This window comes from Ascaphus truei, chromosome 4, assembly GCF_040206685.1.
Source record: "Ascaphus truei isolate aAscTru1 chromosome 4, aAscTru1.hap1, whole genome shotgun sequence".
Lineage (NCBI taxonomy): Eukaryota > Metazoa > Chordata > Amphibia > Anura > Ascaphidae > Ascaphus > Ascaphus truei.
In genome coordinates this window covers 313,011,672-313,037,079 of record NC_134486.1, presented here as the reverse complement: position 1 = coordinate 313,037,079, position 25,408 = coordinate 313,011,672, and the positions used below count along the sequence as shown (strand labels likewise).

Genomic DNA, 25,408 nt, shown 5'->3' with positions numbered 1-25,408 from the left:
CAATTGTTTCTGTTTTGTATTTTCTTTCTTTAAATTTCCCCATCAATTCCTTTGCTTGTTCCTTGTCTTTTGTGCAAATCCTTCGTATGCGTTGTAGTTGCCCTATGGGAATATTATCCACCCATCTATCAAAATTATTACAGTCAACCTGTTTCACAAATGTCTTGGTTCCTAGCCTACTATCTTCCACATAAATTAACAAATCTGAAAATGCAATCTGTTTCGTACTGAACTTGTGTGTAAATTTGAGGTTATAGGGATTATCATTGAGATATCCCATAGAAGATATCATAAAGAACAACCATATATACACAACCTGGCAGGAAGCTTGGATAAATGACACAGGAAACGTGTGTGTGTGTGTGTGTGTGTGTGTGTGTGTGTGTGTGTGTGTGTGTGTGTGTCTCTCTCTCTAGATATAGATAGAGAGGAGAGAGATAATCTCAAAACCAAATAAATACAGTAGGCACACCTGAAAAGCAACACTAAGATGAACAACGCTCCCTATACAAATTTATATTGTTGAGTCATGGACCAACTGCTAATTCATAAATCTTTATTACCGTGACATGAAGCTTCCGGATATATCAGATGTGCAGTGCAAGCCTATGTGTATAGAATCCTGTGCCTACGACCTCCGACTTTGGACGGCTTGAAGATTATAGGATGCTTTTGGGGCACCCGCTTCCTGATATTTCTGTAATGTGCAGTGCAATCTTATGTGACTATTTATGTGTTTATAACCTTTTGGCCTGAGATGGTTTAATGATTGTAGCACTGACTCTGAGATTATTGGGAGCTTCTGGAGAAGAATGTGATGTACAGTGCAATCTTCCAGTGTTTACATTGTCCTGCCTAAACTGACTGGATGATTATAGCAGAGCAGCAACAAAAGGAGCTCTTTCGGGTCTATAGTGCGCGTTAATGTTGTCATGCAAGATTATTGGATAGACAATATCACACCTGCATATCAGGGCTGATGCGTTCATGACACTGCTATAGCTACTTTTCAATTACCTTTATTTCAGCCTACCTATGTTGGATTGTGATCTATGTAACATATAAAAGAAAGGGGTGCAAGCGAAAAACAGAATCAATATAATGATAAGCCACTTTACGTGTTCAATATTAAAAAATGATGTGTTAACAGCACATGATATAACAAGGCTATTTACAAAAACTGCACCTATCCCATATAACCCCTTGCTTAAGATGAAACATTACCTCAGCAATTTAAACTATTTGCACCAAACCGATCCCGGTTGGAGACTGATGTCCGTCAGTAACAAATTCACCTGGGCTAGCAGCGGAGCGCAAGCTGCACACACACTGTTGTGTAAGGGAAGGGGGAAGGTGGGAATCACCGCTATGTCCTGCGTCTGACCTCACATGTCGCCGCCGACACTTGGATTACCTCAACGCGTTTCCTGCTACAAAGTGTTAACACATCATTTTTTAATATTGAATACATAAAGTGACTTATTATATTGATTCTGTTTTTTTCTTGCACCCCTTTATTTTATACAAGAACAGATATAACACCAGTACTCCTTATGAAACCAAGATAAATGTGGTGAATGGTGCAGTGGGGAAGACGAACAATGAACACAATTGAAAAACTGGTAAACAATTGACCCAAAAGGGGCCAGTAGACAATAGGACCCCTACATAACAGCACTCAATCACACTATAGTTAAACCCTGACGGTATGAACCAAACATGAAAAGGTAGAGCTCAGAACAGCCAATAGTGGTAATGATATGATGTATATGGTAAAATCACTTTTATTAATGATATAAGGTTAAAATAAGGGGGCCTCCGGTTGGGGCCCCTGGTTCTTCCCCGCTGGTGTCCCCCATCGGTCCTCGGGTGGTACCCGTGGGCGTTCTCGGGTGGTCCTCGATGCCTGCGGTACCAATCCTCTATGTAAAAAATATAAACATGGCCTACAGGTGCGCCGACGAGTATTCTAAAATTTGCCTTAAACTTGCCTTGGAAAATCTGGGCCGATCATTAACAAGCCCCAGGTACATGCTAGGTACATGCTGCAACATTTCAGTGACATTTCTGCAGAGAGTAATGGCTCGTCAGATTAATACAGTAGGGGTCCCTGGCAGTCCCATTCAGTTTGAATGGGACTGCCAGGGACCCTCCGCTGTTAATGTCACTGCAGAAATGCTGCACAAATGTCACTGAAATGATGCAGCATGTACCTGGGTCTTGTTGGTGATTGCCCCATTATTAAACACAACATTAAACCAGCATAGATACAGTAAATAAAATTGTTCTACTTATCCGTGGCAACGTGAAGGGCGTCCTCGTCAGGATCCTGTAGAGCCATGTCCTCCGTTGCCAGAAAGAATATATAGCAAAATACAATCTAATGGCCCCTAGCGGTTAATAAATGCTACAGTCATTAAGGGGTTAACCCACCCTCCCCCGCTACCCACCAGGGAGGCCTAACCACCACCCCGGACCCACCCTGTACCCATTAAGTAGTATAATGGTACATCATACCCATATAATATAGGCCTAATAAGCCACTGTAGCACTCAGTGGGCACCCTAATCAAAATACATGCATGCACAAAAGACACAATAATAAAATATACAAAAGCACCTAAACACCCCAATTCAATAAATAAAAGCGCTAGCCAACAAATGCAAGCACAACAATGAATTAATTCCTCCATTAACCAACAAAGCAATTAATTAATAAAACAACTTGATACCGCAACCATTAAAATCAGCACCCAACACAAGACATCATTAATTAAAAAATAAAATCAATCGCCAAAAAAAATTACAAATAAGGCAGCAAAATGACAAACACTTACATCCACATAATAAACACACATAGAAAAAAAATCACACTCAATACAAAGCAAACAATTAAAAACAAATTATTGGCCTAATAATTTATTAATCTGTTCCCTAAAGTAGTACAGATTGACTAATGTATTAATGTGCAATGAAAAAAATTACCAAGAAATAAATAAAATCAAAGAAACTAAAAAAATACATTTACATAAATATTAAATGTTACTTACCTTTAGAAGTGTTGGCCCTCTGACTCCCGGGGAATCAGGAAGCTCACGTACCGCGAAGGCCTGAAACTGCATCCGATGCCATCCGCCATAAAGATCCGGATCAGGTACCCAATTCTTTTTTCCTTTCTCTTTAATCCGCTTCTATCTTATTCTGTAATTATTTTTTTAATTTTCTATATCTTCTTTCTTCATCTGTAATCATAAAACCCCATGGTAGATCCACAACACTATGTTGTCTTGTCGGCTTCTTGGGCTCAAATGAGGCATCACGACCTTAAATATGGCTTGTGACGTCACATTTGGGCGGGAAATGGTTCAACAGCCATCTGATGTGCCCCTCTTTTTTTTCTTTTTTTTTTTTAATGACATAATTTAAAGGGAATTGTAGCAAATCAGAATGGCTGTGCTTCATTTCCCTTTAACATAACGTCACTAATTCCAAGATGGCCAGCGTCACATGGTATTTCAGCCAATCAGATCGTGGGAACTAATTCCCCAATCTGATTGGTTGTTGTACACCATGTGACAGAGTCATTTTAGTTCAAGTATGTGACGTCATCCAAAGGTAGTCACATTGTGTACTACAACCATCCTTTCCCCCTCTCCCCCTTCTCTCCCCTCTTTTGGTTATAATACTATATAGATGTAGATTTACTGTCTCCAGTACCGTGACAATGCATTTGATTTAAACCGCGAGAGCACTTTGCTGATCAAGGATCGGCCATGGATAGCCAACAGAATTATTTGTGGGGTTTATTTTTAGAATTGCAATTCAGTATGTCCGGCAGATGGAACAATGAATATCTTTGTCCATGCCCACGGTGAACGGCACAAGAACTTAACACGTGTTTCTATACAATATACAATGTAACATGTCCCTTTAATCCCATTGCAACTAGACCCATCCCACCCAGCTGTCTAGAAAGACCACACACAGAACAGCACACAACAAAAAATCACCATAGCTAAAGCTGCACCTGCAGGACCCACAGCACCACAAGTGCTAATAATGCACCATCCTTGTCCTGCTGACCCCAACAAACGTGTCTTCGAGTCATGAACGGGGTTGTAGAATTGCCACCTCTGACATTTGAATGTCTTATGCGGATTTACTTTCAGTGTCATAGTCCAGTTCAGTTAGATTGAAGTTGTGCATTTAAAGTGTTTTTCTTTCCATATTCTGTAGGCACAGTCCATAGTGCACTGCACTTGTAGAAAACTGCATATTCAGCTAGTGGCACTCAACCGGCAACAGCTCCAACCTGCGTTCATCCTGGACAGGGGGAAAATGGACCCGATTTTTTGTTGCTACAGTATGGTGCTACAGGTGCTATTCCACGAACATTAAAAAGACCTGCAACAATAGCTGTCAGAGATGTTGTCAATTAGCACAACTAGTACCAGTGGTGGCGCTGGCTGGTGTATGGCATTGGCACAGTGCTTGGCTATATGCATGTCCGACTCCTGAACCAGTTACTGTTCCATCTCTCAGTAACATACGGGCAAGAGGAGGGCCAAAATAAATGACATTCCTTTTTGCTAAAATTTTGCTCACAATAATTAGTAACCTGTGAACACTAAGTAACCTGTGAACACTCTGAGTGTTATATCTGTGTGAATTATGGAACGCATTGGATAAAGTTCTCACCTTGATGTTTGTGCTCTCTTTATACAGTAGTCTCTGTAGTAAGAGAAATTAGAGTGACACAAGAGAAATTGGTTATATTAGGAGAAATTCTGACAAATTTGCCATGCACAATAACTTTTTAATGCTTGACAAATGTTAGTTTTCACAAATATTTTTATAAAAAAATTGCACAAATTTGACCCAATTCATCATAAATAAATTGCACATATTTACTCTTCACCAATTCAAATATAATTGTTATTGACTTATGTGAAAACATTGAATTTTATCAGTGCAAAGGAAAGAAGGTCAATTTTAGCAAACAAGAAGCCAATTATCAAAGTTTATAAAATGTTAGCTTCTGAGGCAGAAGTTCCATTCTCACACTTCTGTTTGTGGTGGTAGCAGTTGCATTGATGCACAGCTCTGTAGGACTTGCATTAATGCTGCAAACTATTCATTCCTCCAGTTATAAACAACACATTAATAAATCACACTCCATTCTCCTCATTTTTAAAGCTTTACACTTCTGCCCCTCCTTATATCTCAGTCCTAATTTCTCGCTATGCACCCTCCTGACTCTTGCATTCTGCTCAAGGATGTCTTCTCTCTACCCTTTTTGTGTCTAAGGCCCTCTCCCACCTTAAACCTTTCTCACTGACTGCCCCACACATCTGGAATGCCTTCCCCCTCAAGATCCTACTAGCACCCTCTCTATCCACCTTTAAGACCCATCTTAAAAACACACCTCCTTAACGAAGCATATGAGTAGCTCTGTGGCTGATACTATACACCTCATACATAAACATTGGCCCCTTGCAGACACACATACCAGAACACCTTCCTACCGTCTCTGTACATTCCTCCAACTTACCAATTAGATTGTAATCTCTTCAGGGCAGGGACTCCTTTTCCTAAATGTCACTTTTATGTCTGATGCACTTCTTCCCATTATGTGTGATTTGTATTATTTGTTATTTATATGATTATCATGTATATAACTGCTGTAAAGCAAATATAAATTGTATGCTTGTTTGCATCCAAGTGTTCAACTATACTGTAAATATAAATATGTATATAAATATATCAAAGAAATTTAGTAAATCACAATTTATGCATAATTGCTTCATGGAAATATAAAGATTTGCACATATTTAGGTGTCATGGATTTCCTCCTGACAAAGATTAGCAAAGGTGTATATATACAGAAACAAATACTGTATTTCCCTACAAACAGTGTATATTTGGTGACGTTTAAATTATTCATCATGATACTGTCGTTACCAAGTACCCCTACAGTACCTACTCCTATTTTCTTCAAATATGAGTAAATCACATTGCCTGACTCCGAGGTAAATATTTATGTGAATGCTGGATGTGTCTCCAGGCAGCCAGTTGTGAAATTAAGTGGAAAATGCATTCACACGAGAGCATTACTGGTTTTCCACATTAAAAATTGGTATTTCATTACCAGTCTCTCTGCCAGCACTCAATAAATATATTATCTTATATTGGATTTCCAATTATAGACTGCTACGTTCTTCCTTTTGTGGGCTGTAGTTTGTTAATGTGCAGAGGCAAAGAGCTGAGTGGTACTGTACTAAAGATAAATGTTATTTTTAAGCTTTTTTTTCCCCCCTCAGGAACCTCTTTTCTACATTAAAACTCTGTTTCCTTGGAAATTGCCTACACACTATCAAACCCAGCCATTTCAATGCACTTTCTGATGTCAACTTTGTGATTTGGACTTGTCTATGACGTAATCTTTGTACTGTAAATTAGTCCTGTAATATAATGAGATTAAAAAGGGACTAAAAGTAATTACTTTTCTTACATCATTTCTATAGCTTGCAATACAATGGTATTGTAAATAGCAGTGAGAAGCTTGTGGTGTGGTTGTTTTATACAATAGCTAGGGGCTGACTGTGAATGTCTTGTACAGGCAGTGCACTTGTAAATTAAGAGTACTATGTTCATTGCAAATTCATAAATTACTGGGAGAGAGTAAGTTACAATAAAATTCTGCACCTTTTCAATAAGGAAAATTGAGATTGTTGTAGCGCACTAGAAGTATTGCATATATCTGGATTAATAGCAAATATCAATTTACAAACAATAAATCAAATGGTGCTCAAAAAGTGAAAAGGTAAAATTATATGCAACACCCATATCCCCCCCCCCCCTAAGGGATAATAGCGGGTAATGTGGGGTTACGGTGCTAACCTGTGTGATGTACAAGAGGCCTGAGCCTTCGCGCATAGGGATCGTGGGGTGCAAGGTGCAGTGCCTCCACATGTGAAGATCTCACCATGGACGGGATGGCCTCTCACAGGGAAATAGGGTCTTGGTGAATAACCACACACACACAATAACGTAACCATATAAACTTTATCAACAGGACAGGAACACAACACAGAGTCAACAATAATAATATCACACAATACAATAGTAAAGATAACCCACAGTGTCAATCCCCGTTCATCCTATCCCAAGCACCCTGGGATAACACGTGTCACCCACTTGGCGCAATAGTGTGTGGATGGTAGCGCTACCCCACTTGGTGTCATTGGTGCACGTGTTGGGTACCTTCCTTTTGTGAAGCTCATGGAACGGGCCTCGCTCCCTGGAGAGAGGCAAGGGTAGTGTCCCACGATGCCACTCCCCTCTCTCCTTACTACCGGCATCTGCATGTCTATGAAATCCGAGGGGTCCGTCCAGCTCCGCAGTATCACCGGTGCGGTTCTATTAGGAAGGGTCCCTACAGGTGCGCCGACAAGTATTCTAAACTTGCCTTAACCTTGCCTTGGAAAATCTGGGGCTATCACCAACAATATCCAGGTACATGCTGGGTACATGCTGCAAACATTTCAGTGACATTTCTGGAGAGACTAATAGCCCACCGGATTAACACAGCAGGGGTCCCTGGCAGTCCCATTCACTTTGAATGGGACTGCCAGGGACCCCTGCTTTTAATCCGATGGGCCATTAGTCTCTGCAGAAATATCACTGAAATGGGACTGCCAGAGACCCCCACTGTTAATCCGATGGGCCATTAGTCTCTGCAGAAATGTCACTGAAATGTTGCAGCATGTACCCAAGATGCACCTGAGTCTTGCCCCAGATTTGTTTTAGAATACTCGTCGGCACTACAGTAACTATAGGCCTTCCCTACAATACTGAGCTACATGGATTGGGGCCTAGCTCAAGCCTAGGGGAAGCTCTGGCCTAGTCCCAGGCAGCCTAACTGGCTCCTAGGACAGACTCTGCTCCACATGTGCTCCTCCAACACACACACACTGATTTGTTAGGCCGCATTCACACTGGGGACTTCGTGACGCAGCGTGCGCGCCTCTGTCTGCTGGGCGATGTGTGATCATCCCCAGCAGACGGAATGATCCGACACAAGGCGACATTCAGGAAGTGTGTGTGAGAGCAGGTCTATGTGTGTGTGTGAGCACGTGTGTGTCTTTAAACAGCCAGTCATCTTAACATGACACAAATTCTCACGTGTGTATGTATGTTTAAATCATGTGTATTGGGGCAAAAATAAAATAATTCTGTAGTAATTGGTAAAACTTTTAATGTCCATTTAGTAACTTAATACTGTTTGTAGGCTATGCATGCAGGCTGTTTTCCACAGAAGGGCAATAGCGACCCTACCCTCCGATTTCACTGCCCAGAACTGCCGAGACTCTGGTCAATTTCAGCAGCCAATCAATATAAACGTCTGGACAATGATTGGCTGCTGAAATTGACGTTGATGCTGTACTTTGCAGCTAATAGTAGTTTCAATACTGAACACCACCATTGGCCGCCAGGAATCTGTGACTGACGCGCGCACGTTGTGTAGCGTGCTGTGTGAGCGAGGCCTTACAATTACAGTTTATGTATCCCTTGCTCTGTCATAGTTCAAAGTCATACAGTCTCAATTTGTCTCTACCAACATGGCTGCCACAGTCTCCTCACAGGAGGGTTGAGGAGCTGCATCAACGCCCCCAGTGGCCAGGAGATATACCCTGCTACATATAGATCAGGCTAAAGTGTGTCTGTGAGAGGAGGCAGCACAACCTGCTGTATCTACATGAATAAAATCAGGACAGTGATAGGTTAAATCTATACCAATGTCCAGAAAAATTTTAGTGCACGTAATTCAATGTGAAAAAAAAAAAAAATCATACATACATACGTAGTTATTTCCATATTAGAAAGTCAGTTCAGTGTGCAGGGAGTCTGCTGCTATCCAAAGATAGATTGGCATCACAAATCTGAGATAAAAACAAAAAAAGGAAAGCAGATACGTTAGGGAAGTATATTAAGAAAATTGTAATTTGCATAAAAGGTCAATATCGCACGTACAATAAGATAAATAAAATCAGGCTCATCATAAAGGACAGTGTCGGGCCTTTTCCGAAATCCGTGGAGCGACCCCGCGTTGCAGTACCCGATCAGATGGTTCCTGATGATCAAAGGTACGGTCCGCGTGCACCGAATCGCTGGATGGCAGCCAAACGGTAAAGAAACAAATGGTAGTGAGGTCTCCACACTACCGGTCCATAGTCAGTTAAGACGCCGTGAAGTGGTATGATCACACACCGGGAATATTGACTCACTCTCTCGTCGGCTCACACTGGGTCGCAGGATGATGACATAACCGCCCACTGGACTCCTGCAGATTTGAAATGAAGTCTCAAAGTCCAAGAGAGGGGACTTGTATTTCAAATCAGAAAGCGGGAATTCCAGCTTTGGAAGTGGCTCAAAGAATAGGTAGCCTGATAGAATTGCAATGCTTTTCGTGGCCTGTAGCTGCTTCATTCCTGATTCTGGAAGGCTACCTATTTTTGAGTCATGCGCTGTCCCTTTTTGTTTTTTTACCATATTTAATAAGCATTATATGTGGAAAATATCATACATTAAATAGCTCTTTTACATATGGTTTTTACAACTGTGTTTTTTTGCCACTTAAACATTTTACTGCCATTCAATTGATTGATACATTAGTACAAATCCACTGCTACAAATCCACTGCTACCTTAGAAAAAACAAGCAGAAGTATTTTGTTATGACTGTTTTTATACCGACTACACTCCCTCATATTTTCTCTGGATCAAGATTGGCCATAATGGAGAATCCTTTTTTTTTAATCATTGCAAAGATTTACATTTCTGCTCATTTTAACAGATCACAATGGTCACTACAGTTTCTCTTGCAGCCTCAGTGACTTGCAATGGTTAATGGTATAAAAGAAACCCTTCCCTCAGCCACTTTCAAGAGTTAGGAGAAAGGAATATTTTACAAAGAAGTACTTGACACGAGTAATTCTGCTAACTTTCTGTTTGAAATTGATAAAACTAGCACTCTTAAGGGTTTGATGATCTAGAGGCAATTAACCTAATGTATTCTTGCTCACAGAAAGATCTTACATCTTTACGAAATTGCTTGACTTTGGCCATGCCTTACACAGCATGCTTTTTGAGGGTGGTCTTCTCTGCAAAACTCATATCCATTTTCTTTGCAGTTTAAATGGTTAGGTCTATTTATAGATGTAGGAACCAACAGGAAAGCTTCCAGAGAATGCATAGAACAAAGTGATGCACCTGCTGGATCAATGAGCTCTCCCACTGCAGCTGCTTGAAATAACAGGCCAGATAATTAGATGAAAGAGTTGATTCTTTCTTTGCTATTACTAAAAAAAAATGAGCTTCTTACATCTTGATATATCATAGGCACTCTGAGGTAAATCCTCAGAAGTGCGCTAACTATGGGCAAATAATGTTATATTACATAATTAACTTTATTTTTCCTTCATTTAATGGGGATGCCCAAAGATAATTATATGCATAAATAAAGTCAGTGAGCAAAACTACCATCATTACGTTACCTGTGTTTTCCAGTACACTGCACATGCGCGTTCGTCTAAATTTAAGGCTAATTATAGGTAACTTTATTAACAGAGATTTTCATGTGTGTTACCACAAGCTTTGGCAAATCTTGCTATAATATGAGAAACGTATCATTTTTACACTTATTAACCTTTTCACTTAATTATATGGTATGAAATGTAATAACGACTGTATAAAGTATGTAAGTGTAAAATAATGTATATCCATACATACCACAACAATATTAATGAATATTTAATTTATTCCTCTATTAATGTACAACTAACATAAATAAAGGATGTCTATCCTTCATTTATGTTAACTGTACATTAATATAAATGTCTGCTCCCTCTTGATGCCTTTGGGGTGGTTCGCCGGTAGGCGCATCGCCACCGATGTCACGCCAACCTCTTCCTCCGAGGAAATCAAGATCGGTTCCTCCGCTAGGGAGTTACCTGGTTCTTCGGCGATACAACCAGTGGGTATAGGTACCTCCACTGCGGTCGCGCTCTTCTCTGTCGCCAGCTCGCTCAGTTCAATAGCGGGCTGAGCCTTGGTTCCTCCCGCTTGGGTGTAACGGGGAACCAGGGCAGTCTTGCCTTTGCCTTCCGCCACCTCCGTCAATGTTCCCGGAGAGGCACCCCGCGGGGTTCTGATCAAAGGCCACGGCTCGTTCGGCCAAAGGTAAAACGTGCCACATTGAGGGCATCGGGCCTTGTTGCTTGGTACCGCGCCCGGTATCCCGCAGTGAACGCACAAACACCAGAGGTATTCGTGCTCAGCTACCTCCACTACCAGTAGGCCTCCTGGTAATTGGTAAATGGAAGTATTCATCTCGGACATGGTTCGCTCAGCGTTGGAACAGCTCAGTGTTTCAGCTCCTTGCTCCTCGAATGCCAGACAAAAGTGAAGCTCTTCGCTCTAGCTTCTGGTCCCTCCCTTCGCTGGGGAGGACTCTCCTGATTGGCTCTCCTTGTGCCCCCTCCCTCTGGTGGAATCCAGAGGCGGGGTCTTTTCTTCTTCAGCGTGACGTGGCCTGGCTTTCTGACCAGTCACGGCACAGGTGGGTGGGTGGGCTTTTGGCTTTCGCGCCGCTCCCCTTGCAAAGAATCTGGGTTTGGCGCCAGATTATTACACATTTACAGCCACATTTTCCTTATAGTCTCTGTGTATGATGCATGTGCTTGCTCCAGGCTTGGCGGGAACCGCAATTTTAGATCACTTTTCTTGCTCCGCGGAGCACATGTAGGTATGGACACCATCTTGGATGAGTCCTCCAAATGTCCATGTGCCCTATTCTCAATGTCTAACGGGTATCTCGTATCTAAACACTGACTGACTTCCAACTGTGTGCTCTGCATTCTGTTTCTCACTAAATTGAGGTGGCTTATACCCCAGGCTCAGCGGAACTCCTCCCCTCCATGCACTATACTCTGTGTCTACGTTGCAAGTGCTCTGTGGTGCGTGTGTGTGGGTGATAGCTAGGGTACCTCTCTCTTTAGGTATGGGCGTCTCCTACTTTTGGCCACTCATAGCGCGGGCCCTGGGCCATGGTCCCTGGACTGGTTAACAGGCTGACCCCCCCAGTTGCCTCACGCTACCTGCCTCAAGGGACTCGGTCAGCTATAACTATTCACCCTTCCTACGCCACCTCCTAAGGGTACCCAAGGCGTACTGTGCGAGAGTCTATGCTCCCCTGACTACCCTCGGCATATGCAATTGCGCCCATCCTTCTCCAACACTTGCACGAAGAGTGCATCTCACTCTTCCCGTTCCGCCTTGCTATAAGGCTGTCCTGTTCTGGCATATATATATCTCAGCAGCGCCTCCAAATGTAACCCTTATCCCCCCCCCCCAGACTCTACGGTGGTGTCTAGGGTGCATGAGGGCAGATTACATGCGTCGTGGTGGTGCAAACCTGTGAGGAACAGGAGGGCCTGAGCTTCCCGCGATGTTATTGGGGAGCCAGGACCAGGCTTCTGGGGCGGTAGCCTCCATGATCTCTTAGTGGTGCAGTGCCTCCATCTTCTATACTCCCAAGAATATGGGACAGGACCTGTATAGAAGAACCCCCTCGGTCCCAGGGTAATAGCTTCCAACTCACACACAGTCTTTGGTACAAAGGATAGTCTCTTTATTGGCAGATCAGCGACTCCCAATTGTAGTGGCGTCCAGCAACCACAACAACAACAGCAAAGCCTTGCTAATTACTCCGCTCTCCTCCCATACAGATCTTTCCTCCTCTCCTTCCCTCCAAACTCTCCTCCGACAGGATGGTCTGGGCTGGGGCGTGGGGATTGGATTCTCCCCATCACCCCAGGCAGGGGGGTGAGGGGCATTGGTCCACCAGGTCTATAATGCTGTCAGCTCTACTCAAAGTGGCTGAGTCTCTCCACTCCTCTCTCTGCTCCTGCACGGCGGTGCAGGTGAGACCGCCTGTCTCCTCCAACTCCTTGGACCGATCACCAGGACTCACTACTCAGACAGACCTACGGCAGACTCCTCACTTACAGGAGTTGGCTCTAAATATAGAGCTAGCCCCACCTCTTGTGATGTCAGCAGAGCCTTCCCTCTTGCTCACGCCTGCAGCAGAGTCCAGGCCTGCATCTACCACTCAGGGCAGGGCTATGAAGGGGGAAAACCCATGATGATTAATGTTGCCTGATCTTAACAGGACTTACCACAGTAGAAGGAAGATAGGTATAGCCTGTGCTGTTTACAGGGGGCTACATAAGTATCCGTTATTTTTAAGGATAATGTCAGTACATTGTTGCACTAAGCACCTTTGGGGATATGTGTTATGGATATGTTAAATTGGGATAATGGAACATGAAAAAATGAGTGCACTTTTGAGGATCTACCCCTAAGGATGTCACATGATGCTGCGATGCGGGTGAAGGAGGGCTGCTTACTTACAGAGACCCCCACTCTCCCAAGGCAATGAGCTGAATTGCTTTGGGAAAGTGCCCGGGGTCTATACACCCTTGCACTTCCTCTGGTTGCACTACTGGTGGTGAGATTGGCAGCTTTGGACAATGTAGAATTATCCCCTAAATCAATGGTGCTGGTGTCACAAAATGACCACACTTTCTTTCTCCAACTTTACTTGTCAATCCAGCAGCATCTGTAAATATAAAAATATTTTTATGTCACAATCTGTTGCTTGACCATATTCATTAACTACCTTCATTCAATGTTGTGAATTGTTTTTGTCTTGTCACAACTAACTTTGTATTTCCTGAAATGTTTCATCCATTGTTTTCCTAAATATGGAAATGTATTTCATGTTAATCTTCTTCATGCCAAGAAAATGAATACACTGGACTTAATGAAAAAATGTGAAACTCTAATGAGTTTATATTTAGCAGTCTAGGCCAGGGGTGGGAAATTATTTCGGCTGAAGGGCCACTTGACAAGCTTTGGTATGCTTTGCGGGCCACACGTAAATGTAGGATCTACTTTAAGTCGGTGGCCAGCAAAGCTTCCCTTCTCATCAGCTTCCCTTCTCATCAGCTTCTCCCCTACATACTCTTCTCTCCTGCATCTTTCCCATCCCATATCCTCTCTCTTACCCCCTCACTCCCTTCCTCACACTCTCATCCCTTCTTTTTTAATTCTCTTTTATTTTTATTCTCCACCCCTCCCCTCACCATCCCACCTCTTCCCCGTCCCACTCCCTTCTTTGTCACTCCCTTCTCCCTCACTCTCCTTCTGCCCCTACATGTCGTGTAGGAGGCAGCAACGTGGCAGAAGCCACCCAGGCGGTGATTACAGAACTTGTGCCCGACTTCCGTGTTACGGACCTGCATGGGCTCCCACCACACTGCTGCCTCCTCTGCCGCTACCTCAGACACCCGCACCACAGGTAGGGACCGGGTAGCAAGTCCCGTTATGTAATTAATTTACTAGGAAAGCTTTACAGATGTAGCCAATGTGATTGCAACCCTGGCTTGCTCCCACAGGTGAAAGCGCCCAATAACCCCATCCACATGTCACACATGGCTGATTCAAAACAATAACTGCTTCTCCCGCTGGTGCTGCTGCAGCACAACATGTGTTGCAATAACATTGGCTACATCTGTACATCATGTAATAACACTTGCTTGAAACATATTATGTCTGCAAAAAAACATACAGATATTGCCCAAGTTATTGCAACCTCTGGCACACTAAAGTGGGACATGCACAGCCAACCAGTGGGAAAAGCAATGATTGTTTTGAATCAGGTCTGCGTGGGAGATGAGAGCTGGGCAACCTCACTATTTCCCCGGCACAAACATGCAAATAGAAATGTGCCCATAAATACACAGATATTTTGTAGAGTAGTTGCCAGACAGTGAAGTGTGTAAATTCTAAGGTCATCATATCCAAACATACTTTTAGTTACTTGATCAGACTGCTTATTCAGGAAATCCAGCCTAGCTACAGAATACCTTACTGTATTTTTAATTCTCTGGAGTAGTACAAAACAGTTTCTGACTCTATTATCTTCTGTTTCATAACATACTGCCAGCCATTACAAGCCGTGTAAGTTTCTATCTGTCTTTTTGTATTCCCTACACACCTACATCTGACTACTACCTATAGAATAATTTCAGAATTGTAAGAGTGAATGAAGAAGAGCAATATATGACATAGGCTTAGCTAACATTAGTGATATAGGTTCTGTCTTGATGATGTGTGTGTTTAATAGATTTTTAAAAATAGCTGCACTGGATGCCTGTTAAAAAGAGGTTGGTAGGGAGTTTGAGATAAGGGTTGTTGCAAATAATTGAAAAGGTTACCATGGTAACTTCAGAAGCTAGAGATTAAGAAATACCTGATATTTAACACTAAAAAGCATGGAAATAAAAAGTCGAACGTGCTCCGGGGGCAAGATACCAAATACACACACAAAAAACGCATAAGGGGTTGCTGCTTTAGCACATCTATAAGATGAGCCAGGACACAACACCTAGGTAAGGTAAGGAAACAGGAAGCAATTCAAACAGAGCCCATGTTACTGTTTATTTATCCTTCACCTGTTTACACAAATTATAATGGGATCAAGCATTTAAATTAGGCATGCACAATCTTAGCAAGCTTAAACCCCAGTCCAACAGCATCATATATTTATGTATTTAATAGTGCCAACTGGAGTGCTACTGGGAAGTGACCTGAAATATAGAGTATTAAACCAAGTAGCCACAACACACATCCAATACAACACATTATTTAGTTTCTTATATACAGTATGTGTGGTTTCTTCTCATAAGTATGGGTCATTTCGTTCAATTTGTTGCGAAAACATGTTAACCTGCAACCATAACAAGGTAGAAAAGTAGCTACCGCTCACCTTTTGTAAAATATTAACATGTACTGGTAATGAAAAGATAGGGTGCATACGGGATGGGTAGTGTACTAGAATATGGTGAAAGATCACAAAGGTGGCCTAAAAGACTCCTATTTGCACTCGCTAGACCAGAAATGCTAGGCTAGGAAAAATTCAATCCTTGGAGTTGCCTCCATAGCCATACATAAACAATTTATAAAATCACATTTATTAAACATATATACAATAGATCTTTTTATCTAAAACACCACTGTGTGGCTCCAGGAAAACACAGAGAAAGTGGGGGTTGGGGGATAAGTACTAATAAAGTTATCCAATCAATGAGAGACTCCAATTGTATTCAGGACAGTATATGAAAAATCTATGTACTCTTTAGTAGACTCCCCACCATAATCCTCTATTGGTATTGATTACAGCATGTAACCTATATGGTGTGGATAAGAGTCCAGGAGTAGGAAAGGTGGCTGTGCAGTGGTATATCCCTTATGTTAGTGTTGCATGGGGATATATAGTCCTTAGGTGACGTCACTATATACTGGTATAGTGTATGCAGACAAAGTGGTGCTGTTACCTCAATATGCCTGTCCCTCTACGTTCCTATCTCAGGTGCAAGGGACCCCATAATGGTAACGATGTAATGATGCTAGCTATGAGTGCGCCGCTTGGTCCCTAAGGTTACAGTCAGAGCGTCACTGTATGTAACGTGGCGCTTCTTTCCCTCAAAGTAAGTCGGTCTGAGTACTTTGAGCTTGTTCGGCCATTAGCAATGTCTATGGCCGAACACTAGTGAATATCACACAATCAGCTCCCTCATGCAGTTATACGACCTGGTAGTCTCTCAGTACTGTTGGCTTCCCGCTTCCCGGTTCTCTGTGATTCCGGATGACGTCACCGGAAGTGCGTCATCACGTACCGACGTACGTTTCACGCTCGTGGGCGCTTCGTCAGGGTTATGGGAGTGACTTCTCTAGTCTCCTCCCTGCTGTAAGTACTGGGTGGTTGGGGGCGTGTGGCGCTTTCAAACCAATCCAGAGAGTGTGTCTATAGGAGGACAGGTGTGTCTATTCTCTGTATTAAAGTATACGAATGAGTTGTCCGCCTATTTTGTATTCATGTTGCTTTGGCAACTTGTCTGAATTAGGGAATGAGGTACTAAATGTTCTCATAGGGAGCGGGAATGATTTCACATGATCCGCACGGCTTGTACTGTGTGGATACTGTAGCGAACAGATATATTGGGTATTGATGGTCAGGAGGATGGCAACTGCTAAAAAAGATGATTTACGCATATGCTTTAAACATTTGCTGTGCTGTAGCCTGCATGTCTGCTAGGTGTGTTAGTAATCACCATTCTGTGTAGCGATCATCAGTAGGTATACACTTTAGTGATGTTAACGCTGGAAACCCACTGGTGTATATCAGTGGTGTAGGAGTGCCAACCTATACTAAAGTCCGCCTCTAAAGTCAATACGGACGTACTGAGTTTAGGACTCTATTTATCTATAACTCTGTCCGTATACTTTTGATGTAGCGGTTTCCGTATGGTACAGACCCCCCATGATAAATGGTGGTATTGTTGTCACGCTGGTATATGCGTATATATGTATACACACATCTCTCTATAGTATGGGAGTGTAATATAGTTGTGTGACCGCCTATATTGGTCAATATGGTCACGCTCTCTGTTGTTTGGGTATTGCGACCCTAGTATATACCACACTATGAATCATCTTTGATTGCAGCCCTAGTACTGCCATCCTCGTATGAACCTATAAATGGGGCAGATGGAGAATGGTCCTACAAAAATGCTGAGTAAATATATCCCTCGTTAAGGCCTCCTGGTTGTAGAGTCTGCAGCGTGAATATCCATTGACACTCACGCTGCATCAGACGTCTATCCCAGTTACCTTTTCGAGGACCCCAGGGTATATGTTCAATCCCACAGAATGTGAGAAATTTGGGGTCACCGTTATGTTCACTTAAAACGTGACGGGCGACAGGGGTGTCTTTGCTGTTTCTGATAGACCCCAGATGTTCTAGGACCCTCACCTTTAGGGCCCTATGGGTCTTTCCTACGTAACGTGCGCCACATCTGCACGTGATAAGGTATATGACCCCTTCAGACAGACAATTAATGTGGTTCTTAATGACATAGGCACTACTCGGTGGATTAGGAATGATTTTGGTTGCTTTCATAAATGGACAGGCCTTGCAGCGGCCACGTGGGTATGACCCTGTGGGTATCCTGTCTCCTAGCCAAGTTCTTGGTTTGGTTTCCTTGTAGTGACTATGTACTAGTCTGTCCTTTAGGTTTCGCGCCCTCCTGCATGTCATTGTTGGTGAGTCTCTAAGGACCTGTTTCAAGTCAGCGTCATTGGTAAGGATGTGCCAGTATTTATTGAAGATCTTTCTCAGATCATGCCACTGGTTGTTATACTGCTGCGACACACTTTATTCGAGCAAATACCCAGTATGTACCTGGCAGATACCTGGAATGCGCCGCTCCTCACCTCAGACAAGCCCCGTTGCGTTTGCCTTCCCAGCCATGGTTTATGCCTGGCTGACGGGCAGCTGATCTGTTAAATGATAATGATTAGGATTTAGTAGGCTGCAATGCTTCGCGTGTCTACCAGATGGCATAAATTCATGAATTGTAATGCAGTACTATATACTGTGCAGTATTGCAGCCAGCGAGAATAAAATGCTTCAATCCCTGCCTGGAAAATAACGCAATGCACTCGGGCAGAAAACAGTCACAAACCTCAATACACCCGGGTATACCCGAATTCGTGGGACTAGCCGAGCTCGAATAAAGTGTGTCGCCAGTGTATGTCCGGAAAAAATTTATTAGGGACTCCTCTGACTTTAAAGAAGGAAAACATCTTTAGATACAAAATAAAAGCATCAAAAAAGAGATTTGTGCCGCAGCCTCTAGAATCCTCAACAGAGTGGGAACACTCTGCTAGCGACACCGACCCTGAAACACAAGGGGAAAGAATTAACACACTCCATCCCGAGTACACCAACCCCGGGCCACACACTACTTCTGACCTTCATTTTTTAGGAGCAGGAGGCAGGTACATCCAACCAGGCCGAGGAAAACAAGGAGGGGGAGGGGAGGTGTTACTAAGAGACAGAGAGGTATGGGGATATCAACCCCAGATGCAGCAGAGGAGACCCTACAGGGGGAGGAAGAGAAAAAACAGGTAGTCAATCTATCTAATAAACTGCTTAACAAATTCCACATAGAAGTGTTGAGCAAAGGCCTCTCTTTTTCTCCCACTAATGATATAGTCCCTTTTGAGTGTATAAAAGATCTTAATCTGTTTTCGCGAAAACTCCTTCTACATAAGTTTTTTCAGAGAAGGAGACACAACTCGATACAGGGAACAGTATTAGAAAACCTGACAGACGCTGACCTAGACAATCTAGATATGCTGAATGATCTGGAGGAGGTATCTAATAGACCGTATGGTGAGGGTCCATTTACGGACTTCAAGAACCAGTCCACCTTCACACCTCCATCAGAGTCATGCTCAAATGTGGATGTGTTCGTGAAACTTGTAACGACTGAGATTTTACAGTTGAGTAAAACCAATAACATACAAAACCTTACACACCCACAACGCCTAGCACTAGCAGATTTGGAGAAGGACCCCTTGATCGAGATTAAACCCTCGGACAAGGGCGGCAATATAGTCCTACTTAATAAGGAGGACTACGCTACAGAATGTAGGAGACTACTGTCAGACCAAACAAGTTATAGGGTACTTCAGGAAGACCCAACAGCGGTGTTCAAAACACAACTTTTGAATATACTAAGTGGAGGTTTAGACAGGAAAGTTATCTCCAAGAGAGAGCTGGAGTATATCATGGTAAGGAATCCTCAAATTGCTACGTTCTATTATCTACCAAAGCTACACAAGCAAAAACTACCACCACCAGGGAGACCAATAGTATCTGGTATCGATAGCCTGACGGCAAGTGCTAGCAAATATCTAGACGTAGTACTGAGACCCTTTGTGAACTCCCTACCGTCATTCTTAAGAGACACAAAAGACGTCCTTCTACGTCTTGAGGATGTTGTTGTCAGTATAGACACATTACTTGTGGGTCTAGACGTTGAGGGACTATATACAAGTATCCCTCACGCCGTTGGTCTGAAAGCTGTAACTCACTTTCTTAAACAACGAGGTAACAACTACAATAAAAACAATGAATTTGTTATCCAATTATTGGATTTTGTACTCACTAAAAACTACTTCACATTTGACCAGAAATTCTACCACCAAATCCAGGGCACCGCTATGGGGACCACCTGTGCCCCCACCTATGCCAATTTGTATCTAGGCTGGTGGGAGGAAACAGTGGTCTTCAGCGAAGCCCTGGAGGAGTACACAAGGTATGTAGAATGGTGGGAGCGCTATATTGACGACGTCATCCTCTTATGGAAAGGCCCACACCCCTTCTTAAACAATTCATTGATGTGTTGAATACAAATGACCACAACTTAAGACTTACCTCTAATATAGACGACACCACCCTGAACTTCCTTGACTTGACCATCAACAAACAGAAAGACGGCAAGCTAGTCACAACCATCTATAGGAAAGAAACAGCGACAAACAGTCTCCTAAGGGCCGATAGCCACCATCCAAAACATATCATCAAGAACATCCATACGGGACAGTTCCTAAGTCTACGCAGGAATTGCTCAACCTCAGATGAATTCAGGAGACAAGCTGATGATATGACTGCTAGATTTATCAGCAGGGGTTACTCCAAAAACAATGTACGCAAGGCTAAAAAGAGGGCAATTGACGCACCTCGAGCACAGCTTCTAGTTGACAGACAGCGCCCACTAACACAGACTGGCAAAACAATATGATATATTGGGACATATAACAACCAGTGGCAGGATCTGAGAAAGATCTTCAATAAATACTGGCACATCCTTACCAATGACGCTGACTTGAAACAGGTCCTTAGAGACTCACCAACAATGACATGCAGGAGGGCGCGAAACCTAAAGGACAGACTAGTACATACTGCACCGACACACTTTATTCGAGCAAATGCCCAGTATGTACCTGGCAGATACCTGGAATGCACCGCTCCTCACCTCTGACAAGCCCCATTGCGTTTGCCTTCCCAGCCTGGGTTCATGCCTGGCTGACGGGCGGCTGATCTGTTAAATGATAATGATTAGGATTTAATAGGCTGCAATGCTTAGCGTGTCTACCAGATGGCATAAATTCATGAATTGTAATGCAGTATATATATATATATATACTGTGCAGTATTGCAGCCAGCGGGAATAAAATGCTTAAATCCCTGCCTGGAAAATACCTCAATGCACTCGGGCAGAAAACAGTCACAAACCTCAATACACCCGGGTATACCCGAATTCGTGGGACTAGCCGAGCTCGAATAAAGTGTGTCGCCAGTGTAGTCACTACAAGGAAACCAAACCAAGAACTTGGCTAGGAGACAGGATACCCACAGGGTCATACCCATGTGGCCGCTGCAAGGCCTGTCCATTTATGAAAGCAACCAAAATCATTCCTAATCCACCGAGTAGTGCCTATGTCATTAAGAACAACATTAACTGTCTGTCTGAAGGGGTCATATACCTTATCACGTGCAGATGTGGCGCACGTTACGTAGGAAAGACCCATAGGGTGAGGGTCCTAGAACATCTGGGGTCTATCAGAAACAGCAAAGACACCCCTGTCGCCCGTCACGTTTTAAGTGAACATAACGGTGACCCCAAATTTCTCACATTCTGTGGGATTGAACATATTCCCTGGGGTCCTCGAAAAGGTAACTGGGATAGACGTCTGATGCAGCGTGAGTGTCAATGGATATTCACGCTGCAGACTCTACAACCAGGAGGCCTTAACGAGGGATATATTTACTCAGCATTTTTGTAGGACCATTCTCCATCTGCCCCATTTATAGGTTCATGCGAGGATGGCAGTACTAGGGCTGCAATCAAAGATGATTCATAGTGTGGTATATACTAGGGTCGCAATACTCAAACAACAGAGAGCGTGACTATATTGACCAATATAGGCGGTCACACAAATATATTACACTCCCATACTATAGAGAGATGTGTGTATACATATATACGCATATACTAGCGTGACAACAATACCACCATTTATCATGGGGGGTCTGTACCATACGGAAACCGCTACATCAAAAGTATACGGACAGAGTTATAGATAAATAGAGTCCTAAACTCAGTACGTCCGTATTGACTTTAGAGGCGGACTTTAGTATAGGTTGGCACTCCTACACCACTGATATACACCAGTGGGTTTCCAGCGTTAACATCACTAAAGTGTATACCTACTGATGATCGCTACACAGAATGGTGATTACTAACACACCTAGCAGACATGCAGGCTACAGCACAGCAAATGTTTAAAGCATATGCGTAAATCATCTTTTTTAGCAGTTGCCATCCTCCTGACCATCAATACCCAATATATCTGTTCTCTACAGTATCCACACAGTACATGCCGTGCGGATCATGTGAAATCATTCCCGCTCCCTATGAGAACATTTAGTACCTCATTCCCTAATTCAGACAAGTTGCCAAGGCAACATGAATACAAAATAGGCAGACAACTCATTCGTATACTTTAATACGGAGAATAGACACACCTGTCCTCCTATAGACACACTCTCTGGATTGGTTTGAAAGCGCCACATGCCCCCAACCACCCAGTACTTACAGCAGGGAGGAGACTAGAGAAGTCACTCCCATAACCCTGACGAAGCGCCCACGAGCGTGAAACGTACGTCGGTACGTGATGACGCACTTCCGGTGACGTCATCCGGAATCACAGAGAACCGGGAAGCGGGAAGCCAACAGTACTGAGAGACTACCAGGTCGTATAACTGCATGAGGGAGCTGATTGTGTGATATTCACTAATGTTCGGCCATAGACATTGCTAATGGCCGAACAAGCTCAAAGTACTCAGACCGACTTACTTTGAGGGAAAGCGGCGCCACGTTACATACAGTGACACTCTGACTGTAACCTTAGGGACCAAGCGGCGCGCACATAGCTAGCATCATTACATCGTTACCATTATGGGGTCCCTTGCACCTGAGATAGGAACGTAGAGGGACAGGCATATTGAGGTAACAGCACCACTTTGTCTGCATACACTATATATAGTGACGTCACCTAAGGACTATATATCCCCATGCAACACTAACATAAGGGATATACCACTGCACAGCCACCTTTCCTACTCCTGGACTCTTATCCACACCATATAGGTTACATGCTGTAATCAATACCAATAGAGGATTATGGTGGGGAGTCTATTAAAGAGTACATAGATTTTTCATATACTGTCCTGAATACAATTAGAGTCTCTCATTGATTGGATAACTTTATTAGTACTTATCCCCCAACCCCCACTTTCTCTGTGTTTTCCTGGAGCCACACAGTGGTGTTTTAGATAAAAAAAGATCTATTGTATATATGTTTAATAAATGTGATTTTATAAATTGTTTATGTATGGCTATGCAGGCAACTCCCAGGATTGAATTTTTCCTAGCCTAGCATTTCTGGTCTAGCGAGTGCAAATAGGAGTCTTTTAGGCCACCTTTGTGATCTTTCACCATATTCTAACCTGCAACCATGTCACGGTAATCCCTTTCAGCAGGTTCCTACACTACCAATGTTATACTGTGTCCTTTGTATTGCTTCCACTACATAAAGGAAAGAGGAAACAAAACAATGATACGGCATGGGAAGCATGATATGTATGTGGTGCCAAAGGGTTAAAATGTATAAACATCATATTAAGTGCTGATGCTGCTGTTGTCTGACCTAGATGAACAATACTCTTAGATCTTGCACAGTCTGAAGGACGGAATGATTTCAGTGCACAGGTGGGAGACTCCTTTGATTTACAGAGACAGTCCCTCCTAGGACCAACGTGAAGTAATTCAAGGGACATGTACGAGGTCACCTCTGGGTAACTAATGTCTCTCTTACCAAAATATCAGAAATACACGTAGTCTTCCACTTGAATTTATTAGGGGCCTTTGAATCAGGAAGTGTTTGTCGACCAAGGGCTCTATGCAGTAAGCGCCGAAAAAGTGCTCTCGGCAAGTGTTCACTATCGGCATGATGTTGCCAATTTTCCCTCGCCGTATGCAATAAGTGCCGAATCCCTTCCGAATCAAGCCAAAAACATTTGTTCCCACTCTGGAGATGATTTGCCGATCACACACAGGTGTATCGGCGTGCATGGCAAGGTGGTGTTAGGTTCGCCAATGAAACTTCTTGCTGAATCTGCCGAAGCAAGCATGTTTTTGATTGAGCGGCCTATTTAAAGGTAGCGTGTATTTTTATTCATTCTCTATGTTGTTGGGAGATAGAGAGAGAGACACACACAGAGCTGGGCGATTTGCATATTTCAGATTGACAGAGCGAGTTGCTGTGTATTGTGAGAGGTTTGTCCTGTGTTGTTAACAAAACATCTTTGTGTTGTATTCAGTTTGTAAGTGTTCAGTGCGATTGTGTTTAAATTTCTTTTCTGTTCTTTGTGAGGGCTATAGGTATGGCCGAAATGCGTGGGAAGAGTGATGCTGGTGTGAGTGGTACTGGTAGTTGTGTGAGTACGCATCTGAGTGAACGTAGGATTCAGGGGAGTGCTGTTGCTGTGAGTGCGACTGGTGTTGCTGTGAGTGTGAGTGCTGGTGGTGGCTCTGTTGCTGGTGCTGCTGGGGTGTCTGTTGCTGGTGCTGCTGGGGTGTCTGTTGCTGGTGCTGCTGGGGTGTCTGTTGCTGGTGCTGCTGGGGTGTCTGTTGCTGGTGCTGCTGGGATGTCTGGTGGTGGTGCTGCTGGGGTGTCTGTTGCTGGTGCTGCTGGGGTGTCTGTTGCTGGTGCTGCTGGGGTGTCTGTTGCTGGTGCTGCTGGGGTGTCTGGTGGTGGGGTGGGTGGTGGGCCGCTTTTGGAGTCTCTTCCATTGGAAGAAAGAGAGTCCAGTCAGCAGCAGCCAAGCTCTGTGGCTGCACGTGGTCGGAAGAAACGTGTGGAGCGGCCACGTAATCCTCGTTTCAATGATGAGGAAAACAGAGTTCTTGTCACAGGGATTTTGGAGCACTATGACTCTCCCTATGGGCATTTATTAGGTAAGTCAATCTTTGCATTGATTGTTCAAAGACATTTTATCCTATCTCATGTGACATGTGTTAATATCAAACTATTAATCTCTAATATCTATCAATTAAAGTTAATTGTTACACACATAATCCTTCATGCTTTATAACGACCATAACAATCAGTCAAAAAAGTTTGCCAAAGTTCATACAATAATCATGCAATCTTCCTTAGATTTGTATGTTTCCACGTAAATGCTCATGTGCTACACATATTCAACCTAAACCAGCATGTTTGGTATCTCTTGGAACAGGTATCAGTTTTGTAAAATGTTCATCTTTCTATTAATTTGTAAGATCATATATTTTTTATGTATTTCAAGGG

The 25,408-nt window shown here is 43.2% G+C and overlaps 1 protein-coding gene across 4 annotated transcripts in view; it reads left to right on the top strand.

Annotated features, from left to right (window-relative positions):
* HTR1E (5-hydroxytryptamine receptor 1E) overlaps window positions 1–25,408 on the top strand; it is a 120,851-nt gene that overhangs the window by 39,315 nt on the left and 56,128 nt on the right. The window contains exon 2 of one of the 4 annotated variants that reach the window (XR_012801148.1): window positions 3,056–3,136. The exons of the other annotated variants lie outside the window; for them this stretch is intronic. The gene's annotated coding sequence lies outside the window, so the exon portion shown is untranslated. Of the gene's footprint in view, window positions 1–3,055; window positions 3,137–25,408 lie in introns of those variants that run through there. 4 annotated transcript variants of the gene reach the window in all.